Source organism: Oryctolagus cuniculus, chromosome 5 (assembly GCF_051225735.1).
Source record: "Oryctolagus cuniculus isolate XC-2025 breed Fujian yellow rabbit chromosome 5, ASM5122573v1, whole genome shotgun sequence".
NCBI classification, from domain to species: Eukaryota; Metazoa; Chordata; class Mammalia; order Lagomorpha; family Leporidae; genus Oryctolagus; species Oryctolagus cuniculus.
In genome coordinates this window covers 134,530,932-134,544,780 of record NC_142871.1, presented here as the reverse complement: position 1 = coordinate 134,544,780, position 13,849 = coordinate 134,530,932, and the positions used below count along the sequence as shown (strand labels likewise).

Below are 13,849 nucleotides of genomic sequence, written 5' to 3'. Positions count from 1 at the left end.
ACTTTGTGCAGATTTGTTTAGCCATTCTGTTGGCATGGGCCTCTGGGTTGTTGCCAGCTTGGTGATTATGAGAACAGCTTCTTTGAATTCTTGCACAAGTCTCTGTACAATTTTTTATTCCTGTCAGCAGTATATGAGAGTTTCAGTTGCCCTATCTTTTTTTAAAAAAAAAGTTTATTTATTAGATACACAGAGTTACAGAGAGAGGTAGATCTATCTGCAGGATCACTCCCCCAAATGGCTGTTATCAGCCAGAGCTGGGCTGATCCGAAGCCAGGAGTCAAGAGCTTCTTCTGGGTCTCCTATGTGGGTGCAGCGGCCCAAGGACTTGGGACATCCTCTGTTGCTTTCCCAGGCACATTAGAAGAGAGCTGGATTGGAAGTGGAGCAGCGGGGACTCCAGCTAGCACACACATGGGATGCTGGTGCTGCAGGCTGGGGCTTTAACCTCCATATCACAGTGCTGGCCCCTACTCTTCAGTTAGGCTCTGCCCTGTGGATGGTGAGGAATCCAGGCTCCCACAGGCGCTGTTCTGTGGTTGTTTGCAAACTCGCCCTGAGGCCAGATGACCCCTAGAGTCAGACAGCCTGGAGCAGGTGTGGAGCAGATGAGGAAGCTGGAGACAAGAGCATTCCACAGCTGAGCCTGGACAGCACTGAGCTAGCTGGGCACAGCTGTGCTGGGTGCTGGTCAGACTGGGCTTCCTGAGCTGTCTTTGGCCAGTATCTGAGAGGCGGGAGTCCTCTGCAGAAGAGCTGTCTAGGGGCTTACGAGGGGGATGGCCTGGGCCCTGGAAGTTGCTCTAATCTTTACCAGCGTTTCACATTTCAGTGTTTTACTTTTAACCATTATAGTGCTTTTGTGATGGTATCTCATTGTGGCTTTAATTTACATTTCCCTAATGAGTAATAATTTCAGGAACTTTTTAAGGGTTTATTGGCCTTTTGAATATTTTCTTTGATGAAGTGTCTTTTGCACATAGTTTTTGGTTTTTTCCTTACTGATTTGTAAGTTTTTTAAGTATGTCTTTTTTGAAATAAGTATATTTACTAGCATTTTCCCTCAGTCAATGGCTTTCCTATTTATTTTATTAACTGTGGTGTCAGGTTGGGATACTGCATATTATATGAGTCACTTCCTCCAATGATGAGTCTCCTGAAGAAAGTAGGTTGTGTACAATCTTGAGAAATGGTCCAGCAGTGGCAGTAAGTCCTGTGGCATGCCCCTCTCAAGTGGTTTACTTTCCTTTTACGAACAATTATTTACTTAATTTTTAGTGTTTATATAGTTTTTTTGTTTGTTTGTTTTTTTTTTTTTTTTTGGACAGGCAGAGTGGACAGTCAGAGAGAGAGAGACAGAGAAAGGTCTTGCTTTTTCCGTTGATTCACCCCCCAAGTGGCCGCTGCGGCTGGCGCACCGTGCTGACCTGAAGCCAGGAGCCAGGTGCTTCTCCTGGTCTCACTGCACTCCCTGGCCATAGCAGAGAGCTGGACAGGAAGAGGAGCAACTGATACAGAATCTGACGCCCCAACCGGGACTAGAACCCGGTGTGCCGGCGCCGCAGGTGGAGGATTAGCCTATTGAGCCGTGGCGCCGGCATATAGTTTATTTTTTAAGATTTATTTATTTATTCAAAAATCAGAGTTATACAGAGAGAAGAGAGGCAGAGAGAGAGAGAGAGAGAGAGAGAGAGAGAGAGAGAGGTCTTCCATCTGCTGGTTCACTTCCCAATTGGCTGCAACGGCCAGAGCTGTGCAGATCCGAAGCCAGGAGCCAGGAGCTTTCTCCGGGTCTCCCACGCAGGTGCAGGGGCCCAAGGACTTGGGCCATCTTCTACTGCTTTCCCAGGCCATAGCAGAGAGCTGGATTGGAAGCAGAGCAGCCGGGTCTCGAACCAGCGCCCATATGGGATGCCGGCACTTCAGGCCAGGGCATTAACCCATTGTGCCACAGCACCAGCCCCAGTGTTCATATAGTTTAAACGCCAAAATTGGGACCAGTGTTGTGGCACAGCAGGTTAAGCTGCCATCTACAATACCAGCATTCCATATTGGAGTGCTGATTTGAGTCCCAGCTGCTGCACTTCCAATACAGCTCCCTGTTAAGGTGTCTGGGAAGGCAGCAAAAGATGGCCCAAGTAGTTGGGCCCCAGTCACCCACATGGGAGATTCAGATGGAGTTCCAGGCTTCTGTCTTCAACCTAGCCCAGCCCTGGCTGTTGTGGTCATTTGGGAAATAAATGAGTGAATAGAAGATTCTCATTCTTTCTTTCTCTGCACCTTTCAAATAAAAACAAATCTTCAAAAAGTAATAAACATCAAAATTTTGAGAATTACACAGTGAGATATTTTTCCCATTTCTACCCTATACCACGGTTACTTTTTTCTTGCACCTCCTTTGTGAGATTTTAAACAAAAAATTTATTTATTTTATTGAAAGGCTTGAGTGGGGTGGGGTAGGTCTTTCATTGCTGGCTCAACTCTCAAATACCTCCCAAGAGCTGTAGCTGAGTGAGGCATAAGCCAGGAGCCTGGTACTCAGTTCCTGTCTCCCACATGGGGGGAAGGGAACCAAGTACTTGAGCCATCACCTGCTGCCTCCCAGGGTGCACCTTGGTAGGAAGCTGGAATTGGAGTGAAACTAGGACTTGAACCCTGGTCCTCCAGTATGTGATGCTGAAATCTACATGGTATCTTAACTGCTGCACCAAATGCCCACCTTGAGAAAATTTTTTTAAAGATTTATTTATTCTTGAAAGTCAGAGTTATAGAGAGAGAGGCGTGGAGACACACAGAGAAAGAGATCTTCCATCTGCTGGTTCACTCCCCCAGATGGCTGCAAAGGCTAGCACTGGGCCAAACGGAAGCCAGGAGCCAGGAGCTTCGTCTGGTTCTCCCATGTGGGTAGCAGGGGCTCAAATACCTAGGCCATCTTCTGTTGCTTTTCTCAGGCCATTTGCAGAGAACTGGATTGGAAGTGGAGCAGCCAAGACATGAATTTTCATGCCCATATGGGATGCTGGCATCGCAGGCGGTGGCTTTTCCTGCTACATCACAACACCAGCCCCAACCCTGCAAAGGTTTAATGTGCTTATAAGATAATACAAATAATATTTCAGTCTTAAAATAGATGATATCAACTATAAATACTCTTCTGTACCCTGTTTTTTTAATTATTAATATATCTTGGAGAGTTTTCCATATCAGTATAAACAAATATTTCTCAGTTTTCTATTGCTTCATATGGTGTAGATCTCCCATCTGAGAGACAGAATTATAGAGAGAGGGAGAGACAGAGAGAAAGTTCTTCCATCCGCTGGTTCACTCCCAAGATGGCCGCAATGGCCAGAGCTGAGCTGATCTGAAGCCAGGAGCCAGAAGCTTCCTCTTAGTTTCCTATACAGGTGCAGGGGCCCAAGCACTTGGCCATCTTCTGCTTTCCCAGGCCATGGTAGAGAGCTGGATCAGAAGAGAAGCAGATGGGACACGAACCAGGGCCCATATGGGATGCTGTTGCTGCCGGCGGAAGCTTAGCCTACTGCACCGCTGTGCCCCACGCCCATAGTTTCCTTATCTGGCCCTTTGTGGATGGGCATTTTATTTTCCAGACTTTGCTCTTCCTTTCAAACACTGCTTTAACGAGTAATCTTTATATATGTCATGGTGCACATCTGTAACTATAACTGTAGGATAAATTTCTAGAAATGAAATTGTTGATTTAAAAAGCATTTACATGGGAGGATGTTTTATGACACAGCACACAGCAGATTAAGCTGTTGCTTGGGATCCCTGTATCCCATATTGGTGTGCCTGGGATCGAGTCCTTCTTTGGATTTCCACCCATCTTTCTGCTACTGTTCCTGGGAAGGAGCAGATGATGGCACAGTGCCTGGGTTCTTGGCCCCTGGGTGGGAAATCCAGATGGAGCTCCTGGCTCTTGGCTTTGGGCTGGCCTAGCTCTGACTGTTGTAGGCATCTGGGGAATTAATCAGTAGATGAAAGATCTATGTCTCTCTTTCTGTCTGTCAGTCTGCATTTCAAATGAATAGATTTTTTAAAAGATTTATTTATTTATTTGAAAGGCAGAGTTACAGAGAGGCAGAGGCAGAGAGAGAGAGAGAGAGAGAGAGAGGTCTTCTATCTGCTGGTTCACTCCATAAATGGCTGCAATTCTCAGAGCTGTGCCAAACTGAAGCCAGGAGCCAGGAGCTTGTTCCGGGTCTCCCACACTAGTACAGGGGCCCAAGCACTTAAGCCATCTTCCATTGCTTTCCCAGGCCATAGCAGAGAGCTAGATCAGAAGTGGAGCAGCCAGGACTCGAACCAGCGCCCATATGGGATGCTGGCACTGCAGGCGATGGCTTTACCCACTTGCTGCACTACAGCTCCAGCCCCTTCAAATGAATAGATTTTAAAAGTTTTTTTAAAAACATATATATGATTAATTTTGATAATCATTATCAAATTATCCTTAACAGGAATTGTTTTGATTTAAATAGCCTGGTAATATATGAGAGTTCTTATTTATCCATAATCATGGCGATTCTAAGATCAACCTTTTGGATTTTTACCAAACCAATAAGTGATAAGTAGTATTTCAATGACTTTCAATTTGGATTCCTATTGTCACGAAAGAGGATGAATGTCTTTTCACATGTGTAAATGACATTTATAGTTCTTTTTTCTTAGTACTTTTCACTTGACTTAATGGTCATTTTCTTATTTTGTAGAAGCTCTTTATATAATATATCCCACTCCTTTTAGAAATTAATTCAGGTTTATTGATGTATAATTGACTTAAAGTAAGATTCACCTGTAGGTGGAGCTGTCCCTTCTATGTGGAAGGCCTTCTAACTGGGCAGCTGGGGCTACATGTTGGCACTTTGAAGTACCTGTCTGAAAAAACGAGGTTCCCCTATTGCAGCAGGGAAGTTGCTGTGAGTTACCCTCGAGATGAGATAGTGAAGGTCTCAGATGTACTGGCAATGTGTTCAATGGAAAGAGCACTGGACTGTGGCCATCGGGGCTCAAATCCTGTCTGTCACATATTTGCCATGTGATTTGGTTCAGATTACATCACTTCTTTGGATTTCAGTTTTCTTATCAGTAAAGAACAAAAATGCAAAAACAAAACAAAACAAAACAAAAACCTTCAGAATCCTATCCCAGGAGGGATAGGATAAAAGCACACTGTCTAGTGCTGACACAAACAGGTTGCTTAATAAATGTTAATTTCCCTTCTCTCCCAGTAAAAGCTACCCACTGAAGACAACATGCCCTGGGGCAGTAGACTGGTGGATGTGTATGGGTGCGTGTGTGCACCTGTAAGTCTCATTCCCAACCACAGCCTCAGATCCTGCTGGAGTATTAAGCCACACAGAGGCCACCTCGGTTCCTCTTTCCGGTTCTCCAGTATGGCACCCCTAAGTCAAACTGGCAGCTTCTGATGCTGGTAAAAGAGGCTCAGAGGAAATATCCTATCTACTTAAAAGAACACGTTTCCAAAGTGAGTAGTACTTCCTTTCTGGAGTTTTCAAAATCGCCCTGCCAAACCCGTTCTTCTGCCTGGGTGATTAATGCTTGCCTGGTTTCTCTTGATGCCATAACCTGTTGGTCCAATGGCTTTAGATTAATAAAGAGGCTCAAACAGAACATGTTCCTCAGACCCCAGGACTTCAGCCTTTCCTATTCTCAGCAAGAAGCGTTCTGTTTACTGTGAGGGAGGCAAGACAATCGCAGCAGAACTAATGAATGGTTATTTCCTTCTCACCTGGCCAGGCAAAGATGGACAGTGTCTGCTGCTGCGGATGCCAGATGGGCATGCTCATTATGGTCTTCCTGTTGCTGTCATTTATTCAGCCTAGGTGGAGAAACCCTTGTTTCCGGGCACCATGGCCTTGGGTAGCTGCAGCCAGGTCACCTCCCAATCTGCTGCCCTTGGAGGGTGGGATGGATGAAGACAGTCAGCTGCAATCATGGAGCTCCCAGCCACTGCTTTGTTTACACCCACCTAGGAGGCCTTGCTGTGCACTTGTGCAAGTTCTCAAATAGAAAGATCAGGTTTCAGCTTTCTCAGTTCATTTTGTGGCTGCAAGCTCTCAGTCCAAAATAAGAAATGGGGGTTGGGGGAGGAAGGTACACCAGATGTGATCCACTCCAGTGGAGCACCTATCAGATCAGCCCCCTCTGAGGTGTGCCTCCAGAGGAAAGCATGCTTTTGAGGTTCAGCCTCTCCCCTGCAGGTCAGGGCCCTGGGCTCTAGGAATGGAACTAATAATTGTGAATTCTGAATATGACTTAACAAGTGGAAGAGCCAGCAGCCAATTATGGCTAAAATATGATGCTGAAGTTTTTTTTATTGGGATAGAGAAAATGCCGCTGAATTACTGGGCTCAGTTCCTGTGCTGCCCTAAAGGGGCCTGGAAGGAGTCCTGGACTTGGCATTCAAGGGACCTGGGTTTTGGGAACCTGTTCTTGTTATTGACAGTCCCAACCTTGCACACCAAGTGTTGCAATGCTTTCCATGCAGTGCTAAGTGCTTTATCAGAATGATTTTATTTTATTTATTTATTTATTTATTTATTTATTTATTTTGACAGGCAGAGTGGACAGTGAGAGAGAGAGAGACAGAGAGAAAGGTCTTCCTTTTCCATTGGTTCACTCTCCAATGGCCGCCGCAGCTGGCACACTGCGGCCGGTGCATCACACTGATCCGAAGCCAGGAGCCAGGAGCCAGGAGCCAGGTGCTTCTCCTGGTCTCCCATGCAGGTGCAGGGCCCAAGCACTGCACTCCACTGCACTCCCGGGACATAGCAGAGAGCTAGCCTGGAAGAGGGGCAACCGGGACAGAATCCAGCGCCCCAACCGGGACTAGAACCAGGTGTGCCGGCACCGCAGGCGGAGGATTAGCCTATTGAGTTGCGGCCTCAGAATGATTTTAATCAGCCCTCACAGTCATTATCCTGTGAAGTAATATTGTTTCTCTTTTAGACTAGAGGAAGCTGAGACCCAAAGAAGTTAAGCAACAAGCAACCTCCCCAAGATCAAAGCAAGAGCTTGTGGTGGGCCTGGGCTTCAAATATGGGCAGCTATGCTCATTAGCACCAGGCGATACTGCCTCTTGATAAAAGCATCTAGCCACACCGCGCTGTAATTCTTCATTCTCCCACACTGAAGCTGATGGCGGGCACAGTGTGTTATTCATTTTCCCACTGATGGTGGCCAATACAGACCTAAACACCAAGTAGAGACTCAGTACATGAATGTTGAATAACGAAGTATTACTTCTTGTGCCTTAGCACTGGGGAAATGTCTGGGAGAATTGAGGAAAGGTAGAAGTAGGTGATTAAGGAATGCAGGGCCCAAGTCCTCCAGTGGTGACAGTAGAATTTGCCACCTGAAACTCGTATCTCCTTTGAGTTGGGTTTTGCAAGCTGTGTTAGGTATGCCCAATGGCAGCAGCGGTACCTACCAGTTTTGCTCCGGGATGCTTTTCTGTACTTCTTTGGCAGCAGGACCCCTCCAAGTTTTATGTACTCCTCCCTCACACCCTAAAGTTTACTTAAGCACAGTTTCCCACCTGTACCCAACAGGGGAGGATTCCTGGCCTAAACCTGGCCATTTAGGTCTTCCCCAGCCCCAGTTTCTGACATTAAATGCTGGAAGAATGGAAGTTTGCAGATATTTGAGGTTGTCTTACCTGGGGGTATGGGGAAAGCCAGGCTGTAAGAGGATGAGGCCAATATGCAAAGAGAAGAAGACAAGCAAGGATAAGGATGGAGTGAGACCAGTGTTGGTGTACAGTGGGTTAAGCCACTGCCTGCCATTGCAGATATCTCATGTCGGAGTACAAGTTCCAGTTCCCACTCACCACTCTGCTTCCAGTCACCGCTCCCTGCTCATGCAGCTGGGAAAGGCAGAGGATGGCTCAAGTGGCTTGGGCCCCTGCCACCCATGTGGCATATGTAGAAGAGAATTTTAAAAAGTTAATCTCAGGGCTGCCACTGTGGCATAGTAGGCTAAGCCACTGCCTGTGCTGCTGGCATCACACATGGGCACCGGTTTGTGTCCTGGTTCCTCCACTTCCAATCCAGATCTCTGCTTATAGCTTGGGAAAGCAGTGGAAGATGGCCCAAGTACTTGGGCACCTGCACCCACGTGGGAGACCCAGAAGAAACTTCTGGCTCCTGGCTTCGGATGGGCCCAGCTTTGGCCGTTGCAGCCATTTGGGGAGTGAACCAGCGGGTGGAAGACCTTTCTCTCTGTCTCTCCCTCTGTAACTCTACCTTTCAAATAAATAAGTAAATATTTTTTAAAAATTAAAAGTTAATCTCAGAGCAGTGAAATGGCTTTTCTATATATGACCCAGAGTCATAAAGGAAAAGATGAATAAGTCTGGCCAAAACACAAATTCAAAAAATTTTCGTGATAAAACCACCCAAAATAAAGCTAAAGACAAATAACAAATGGAAAAATATTTGCAACTAATATGACAGACAAGGAGTTAATTTCCTTAATATGTAGAGCTCTCTACTCGAATCAAGAAAAGTATGAGATTAACAATGTAATAGAGAAAGGGACAGAGGATATAGGAAGGCAGTGTACATAGAAGTCTATTACTTTTTTCTTTAAAGATTTATTTATTTATGTGAAAGGCAGAGTTACAGAGGCAGAGGCAGATAGGAAGAGAAAGAGAGAGGTCTTCCATCCACAAATGGCCACAAAAGCCATAGCTGGGCCAATCTGAAGCCAGGTCTTTTCTCAGGTCTCCCACTTGGGTGCAGGGCCCAAGCGGTTGGGCCATCATCCACTGCTTTCCCAGGCATATTAGTAGGGAGCTGGCTCAGAAATGAAGCAACTGAGATTCAAACTGGCGCCCATATGGGATGCCGGCACTGCAGGTGGAGGCTTTACTCGCTATGCCACAGCACGGCCCTGGCTCGGTGACTCTTTAAGATTCCTTTAAAAAATTTTGGGGGGCAGATGTTGTGGCACAATGGGGATGCCTGCATCCCATATCTGCTTGAGTCCCACCTCTGCTTCTGATCCAGCTTCTGGTCAATGCATCACGGGAAGCAGCACATGATGACTCATGTACTTGGGTTCCGGTTACCCACACGGGAGACCTCGATGAAATCCCTGGCTGCTGGCTTTGGCCTGGCCCAGCCCTGGCTGTTGCAGGCATTTGGGGAGTGAAGCAGTGGATGGAAGATCTCTGTCTTTCCCTCTCTTTTCTTTTCAAAGAAATAGATCTTAAGAAAAACATTTTAAATTTAGAGCAAGTGAGCGAGTGTTGCTGTTGATTTCTTCTGAGAGGATTCATTCTGAGAGGAGGAGCATGGTGGGGGCAAGAGGCGCAGAGTCACCACACAGACCCTGGAGTTGGGTGAAAGCGGGCCTGAGGGGAGCAGCCCTCAGACTCCTTTATTCCAGTTGGTACAACAGCTTATACAGCCAAGATAGCCAATCTGGTCAAGGGGCGGTTTATGCCCTAACCAATCACAGCCTGTTGCCAGGCAGGCTCCGTTTGCCATGTGGTTTCCAAAGCCATCCAATCACAGCCTGTTGCCAGGCAATTTCTGTTGTCAGCGGCCATCTTGGCATGACCTTTTCATCTCCTCATTCCACCACAAGCCAGTGAGCTCCCATCTGCCAGTTAACTCTCCAGATGCCTACAATGCTTGGGGCTGAGTTAGGGCCAGAGCCAGAAACAGGGAATTCAATCCAGGTTTCTCACGTTGGTGACAGGAGCTCAACCACTTGAGCCATCACTGCTGGCTCCTAGAGGCTGCTCTCAGGAAGCTGGAGTGAGGAGCTGGAGCTGGGCATTGACCTCAGGCACTCAAATGTGGAACAAGGATAGGCTTAACTGCTAGGTCAAATGTCCTACCCAGGAATCTTAAACATATGAGAAGAAAATGCTCAATTTTATTCATGATAGAAAGAAATTAAAATACTAATACAATGCCATTTTAAACATGTTATATTGAAAGGATAGAAAAATATTCTGAAATACAACCACAATGGAGGGCAATTTGGTAGAATTTTTTTTTTAATATTTCTTTATTTATTTGAAAGGTAGAGTTACAGAGAGGCAGAGGAAGAGAGAAAGACAGAGAGGTCTTCCATCCGCTGGTTCACTCCCCAATTGGCTGCAATGGCTGGAGTTTAGTTGATCTGAAGCCAGGAGTTAGGAGCTTCTTCTGGGTCTCCCATGTGGGTACAGGGGCAAAAGGACTTGGGCCATCTTCTACTGCTTTCCCAGGCCATAGCAGAGAGCTGGATCAGAACTGGAGCAGTCAGGACTGGAACCAGCGCCCATATGGGATGCCAGCACTGCAGGTAGTGGCTTTACCCACTATGCCACAGCACTGGCCCCAGTAGTATTTTTTAAAATTACAAATGCAAAGCTTTTCAGCCCAGCAAATCTAGAATTTGACTTCATTTGAGTGAATATGAATTAACTAAGTACTATGGTATCATTATAACTTCAAGAGGTAGGAAACAATTTAACTGTTCATTAGTAAAGAACTAGTTAGTAAATTGAGGCACAGGGGCTAGCATTGTGGCACAGTGGGTAAAGCCTCCGCCTGAAGTGCCAGCATCCCATATGGGTGCTGGTTTACATCCTGCCTGCTCCACTTCCTATCCAGCTCCCTACTGGTGGAATGGGAAAAGCAGCAGAAGATGGCCCGAGTGCTTGGGCCCCTGCCACCCACATGGGAGACTGGAATGAATCTCCTGGCTCCTGGCTTGTAGCTCTCTCTCGCTTGCTCGCTCTCTCTCTCTCTCCTGCCCCCACACCAGTTAAATCTTTTAAAAATGAATAAATAAATTGAGGTACATTATTATAATGAAATTTACGTGTTTTTAGGATATGCTTTGAGTGTCTTCCGAGGCTTCATGTTTTGAAGTTTAAGTCCTATTGGGAGGAACTAGGAGGGAGGAAACTTATTTTAACCATGGTGTTTTTGAAATGGGAGTCTCTGGGAAGTGATTAGGATTAAATACAGTCATTAGAGTGCAGCCCCCATGACCAAATTCTGGTGGCTTTATAAGAAGAAGGAAAGAGACCAGACACACATATACACTCACAGTCTTGGTCTCACCACGGGATGCCCTCTGCTACCCCATATTGCACCAAGAAAGGGCCATCATCAGATGATGGCTAGAACTTGTACCTCCAGAAATGTGAGACAAAACAGACCTCTTTTCTTTCTTATATTTATTTATTTGAAAGGCAGAGTTACAGAGTAGGGGTGGGGGTGGATCTTTCAGCTGCTGGTTTACTTCCCAAATGTTTTCAATGGCCAGAGCCAGACCAGGCCAATGGCAGGAGACTGGAACTCCATCCCAATCTCCCATGAGAGTGGCAGGGGCCCATGTACTTGGGCCATCATTCACTGCTTTCCCAGGTGTGTTAGCAGGGAGCTGGATTGGAAGTGGAGCAGCTGGGATTCAAACCAGTGCTCTTATGGAATGCTGCTATGCCACAATGCTGGTCCCACCTCTTTTCTTTTTAAAGTAGTGTGGTGCAAGTATTTGGTTACAATAATGAAAAGTGGAGTACTCTATGCATCTATAAAATAGATTCAGGAAATGTGGGGTGTGTGTGTGTGAGAGAGAGAGAGAGAGGTTTTCATTACTGTAACTGTAAAATACCCAAGAAAAAGTTTTTAGGAAGGATGGTGGTTTATTTCAGTTTACAATTTAGAAGCTCACATTCCTAGATAAGGTATTTTCATTAGTCTGGTGTCTGGCCCAGCCCTAGCTGCTGTGGCCATTTTGGGAGTGAATCAGCGGATGGAATATATCTTTGGCTCTCCCTCTCTCTCTGTCACTCTGCCTTTCAAATAAATAAATAATCTTTTTAAACTTTTTAAGTTAGAATGACACCTTTTCCTGAGTTGGTGAAGGAAAGAGGTCCGTCTATCCAATGTCTGCCTTCTGAATTTGCCTAATGCCTTTTGCTTTTCTTTAGCTTCACTTGATTGGATCCAAGTTAAACATTTTTCGTGATAACACACCATACTTGATGTATACTCTGCTGGCATTCCAACAGAAAACACATAACAATTAATGCTAAGATTTACCACTGCCATAGGGTAGTTAGATGTTAATAACTTCTTTATGCAGCTAACTTTTCCCTTAAAACCAGAAAGTAATCTTTGTGGTACTTAACCTGGTTAGCGCTTAGTTTTCTTATCTAAAATACGAATAAAGAGTTGTTGAATGGATTAAGTAAATTAATGTATTTAAAACACCCAGGAGAATGTAAGCATTTAAATGAAGTAGCATTTATTATTTTGGTTGCAACTACATCATCAGAGAATGTAGGGCAGAAGAACAGAAAGTTCCTCCCCTTGAGTTCTCAACTCTTATTTCCCTTTGCTAAGAGGGAGGCAGGTCATTTTGTCATCAACAGCCCAGGCTGAAAGTTTGTCCTTGGGGCTACAACAGATTACATCTTTAGAGAATGTACTTCCATCATTTTTTCTATTTAATAGCTACCACTTGTGGAAGGTTTAGTACATACAAACATTTCACTAAACACTTTACAAGCGTGTTCGTATTTCATTCTTCCATCTGCTTACACGAGTAAGAATTATTACCCATACTCTTCAGATGAGAAAACTGAGGCTCAGAAAGACCAACTTGCGGCCGGCGCCGTGGCTCAATAGGCTAATCCTCCACCTTGCGGCGCCGGCACACCGGGTTCTAGTCCCGGTTGGGGCGCCGGATTCTGTCCCGGTTGCCCCTCTTCCAGGCCAGCTCTCTGCTATGGCCAGGGAGTGCAGTGGAGGATGGCCCAGGTGCTTGGGCCCTGCACCACATGGGAGACCAGGAAAAGCACCTGGCTCCTGGCTCCTGCCAGGATCAGCGCGGTGCACCGGCTGCAGCGGCGGCCATTGGAGGGTGAACCAACGGCAAAGGAAGACCTTTCTCTCTCTGTCTCTCTCTCTCACTGTCCACTCTGCCTGTCAAAAAAAAAAAATAAAAAAAAAAAAAATTTAAAAAAAAAAAAAAAAAAAAAAAAAGAAAGACCAACTTGCCCAAGCAGCACAGCTAGTAAGCAAGCCGACGGGACTTAAAACCCGGATACTTGCAGTTGATACTGCAGGGTAGCGGGTAAAACCGCCGCCTGCAGTGCCTGCATCCCATATGGACGCAAGTTTGAATCCCGGCTGCTCTTCTTCCGCTACAGCTCTCTGCTATGGCCTGGGAAAGCAGTGGAAGATGGCCCAAGTCCTTGGGCCCCTGCATCCAGGGAAGAAGCTCCTGGATCCTGGCTTCTGATTGGCCCAGCTCCAGCAGAGTGAGCCAGCAGATGGAAGACCCCTCTCTCTGTCTCTCCCTCCGTCTGTAACTTTGCCTCTCAAATAGATAAATAATAAGATTTATTAAAAAATAAAAAACTGGGTATTCTACTATATTCCCTGGGCTTAAAGGGACTCAAACACTGTAAGTAAAGCGGTTTGCACTTGGCCTTATTGCTTTAAGAAATTATCATTTCTCACTTGTCACCTCCTCGATAAGCATTCTGTGTCTTTAAAGTTGAACTTATCCCTTACCTGTTTCATTTTTCTCCCTTAGTACTTTGGTCCATCTAACCTAATACATATCGCTTTTATTATGTCTTATCCAATAAAGTATCAATTTCATGAATACAAGGATTTTTGTCTGCTTTGTTCACTGTTTTTTCAGCATTTATAGTGGCTCCTGTCACACAGCAGAAGCTAATTAGGTAGCCGCCCAACGAAAAGAATCACGTATTTCCGGAAGTATCAAGAGTCAGAATTAAATGGGCGAGTTTTGAGCCTCGTAGGGTCCCGTAGCACCCGCCATTTCC

At 45.7% G+C, this 13,849-nt stretch overlaps 1 long non-coding RNA gene across 2 annotated transcripts in view; it reads left to right on the top strand.

Moving 5' to 3' along the window:
* Nucleotides 1-13,665, top strand: part of LOC149126682 (uncharacterized) — a 59,986-nt gene extending 46,321 nt beyond the window's left edge. For both annotated transcript variants that reach the window (XR_016234654.1, XR_016234653.1), the window contains one exon: nt 13,205-13,665. This is a non-coding gene — a long non-coding RNA (uncharacterized LOC149126682). The remainder of the gene's footprint in view (nt 1-13,204) is intronic.
* Nucleotides 13,666-13,849: the final 184 nt, after the last annotated feature.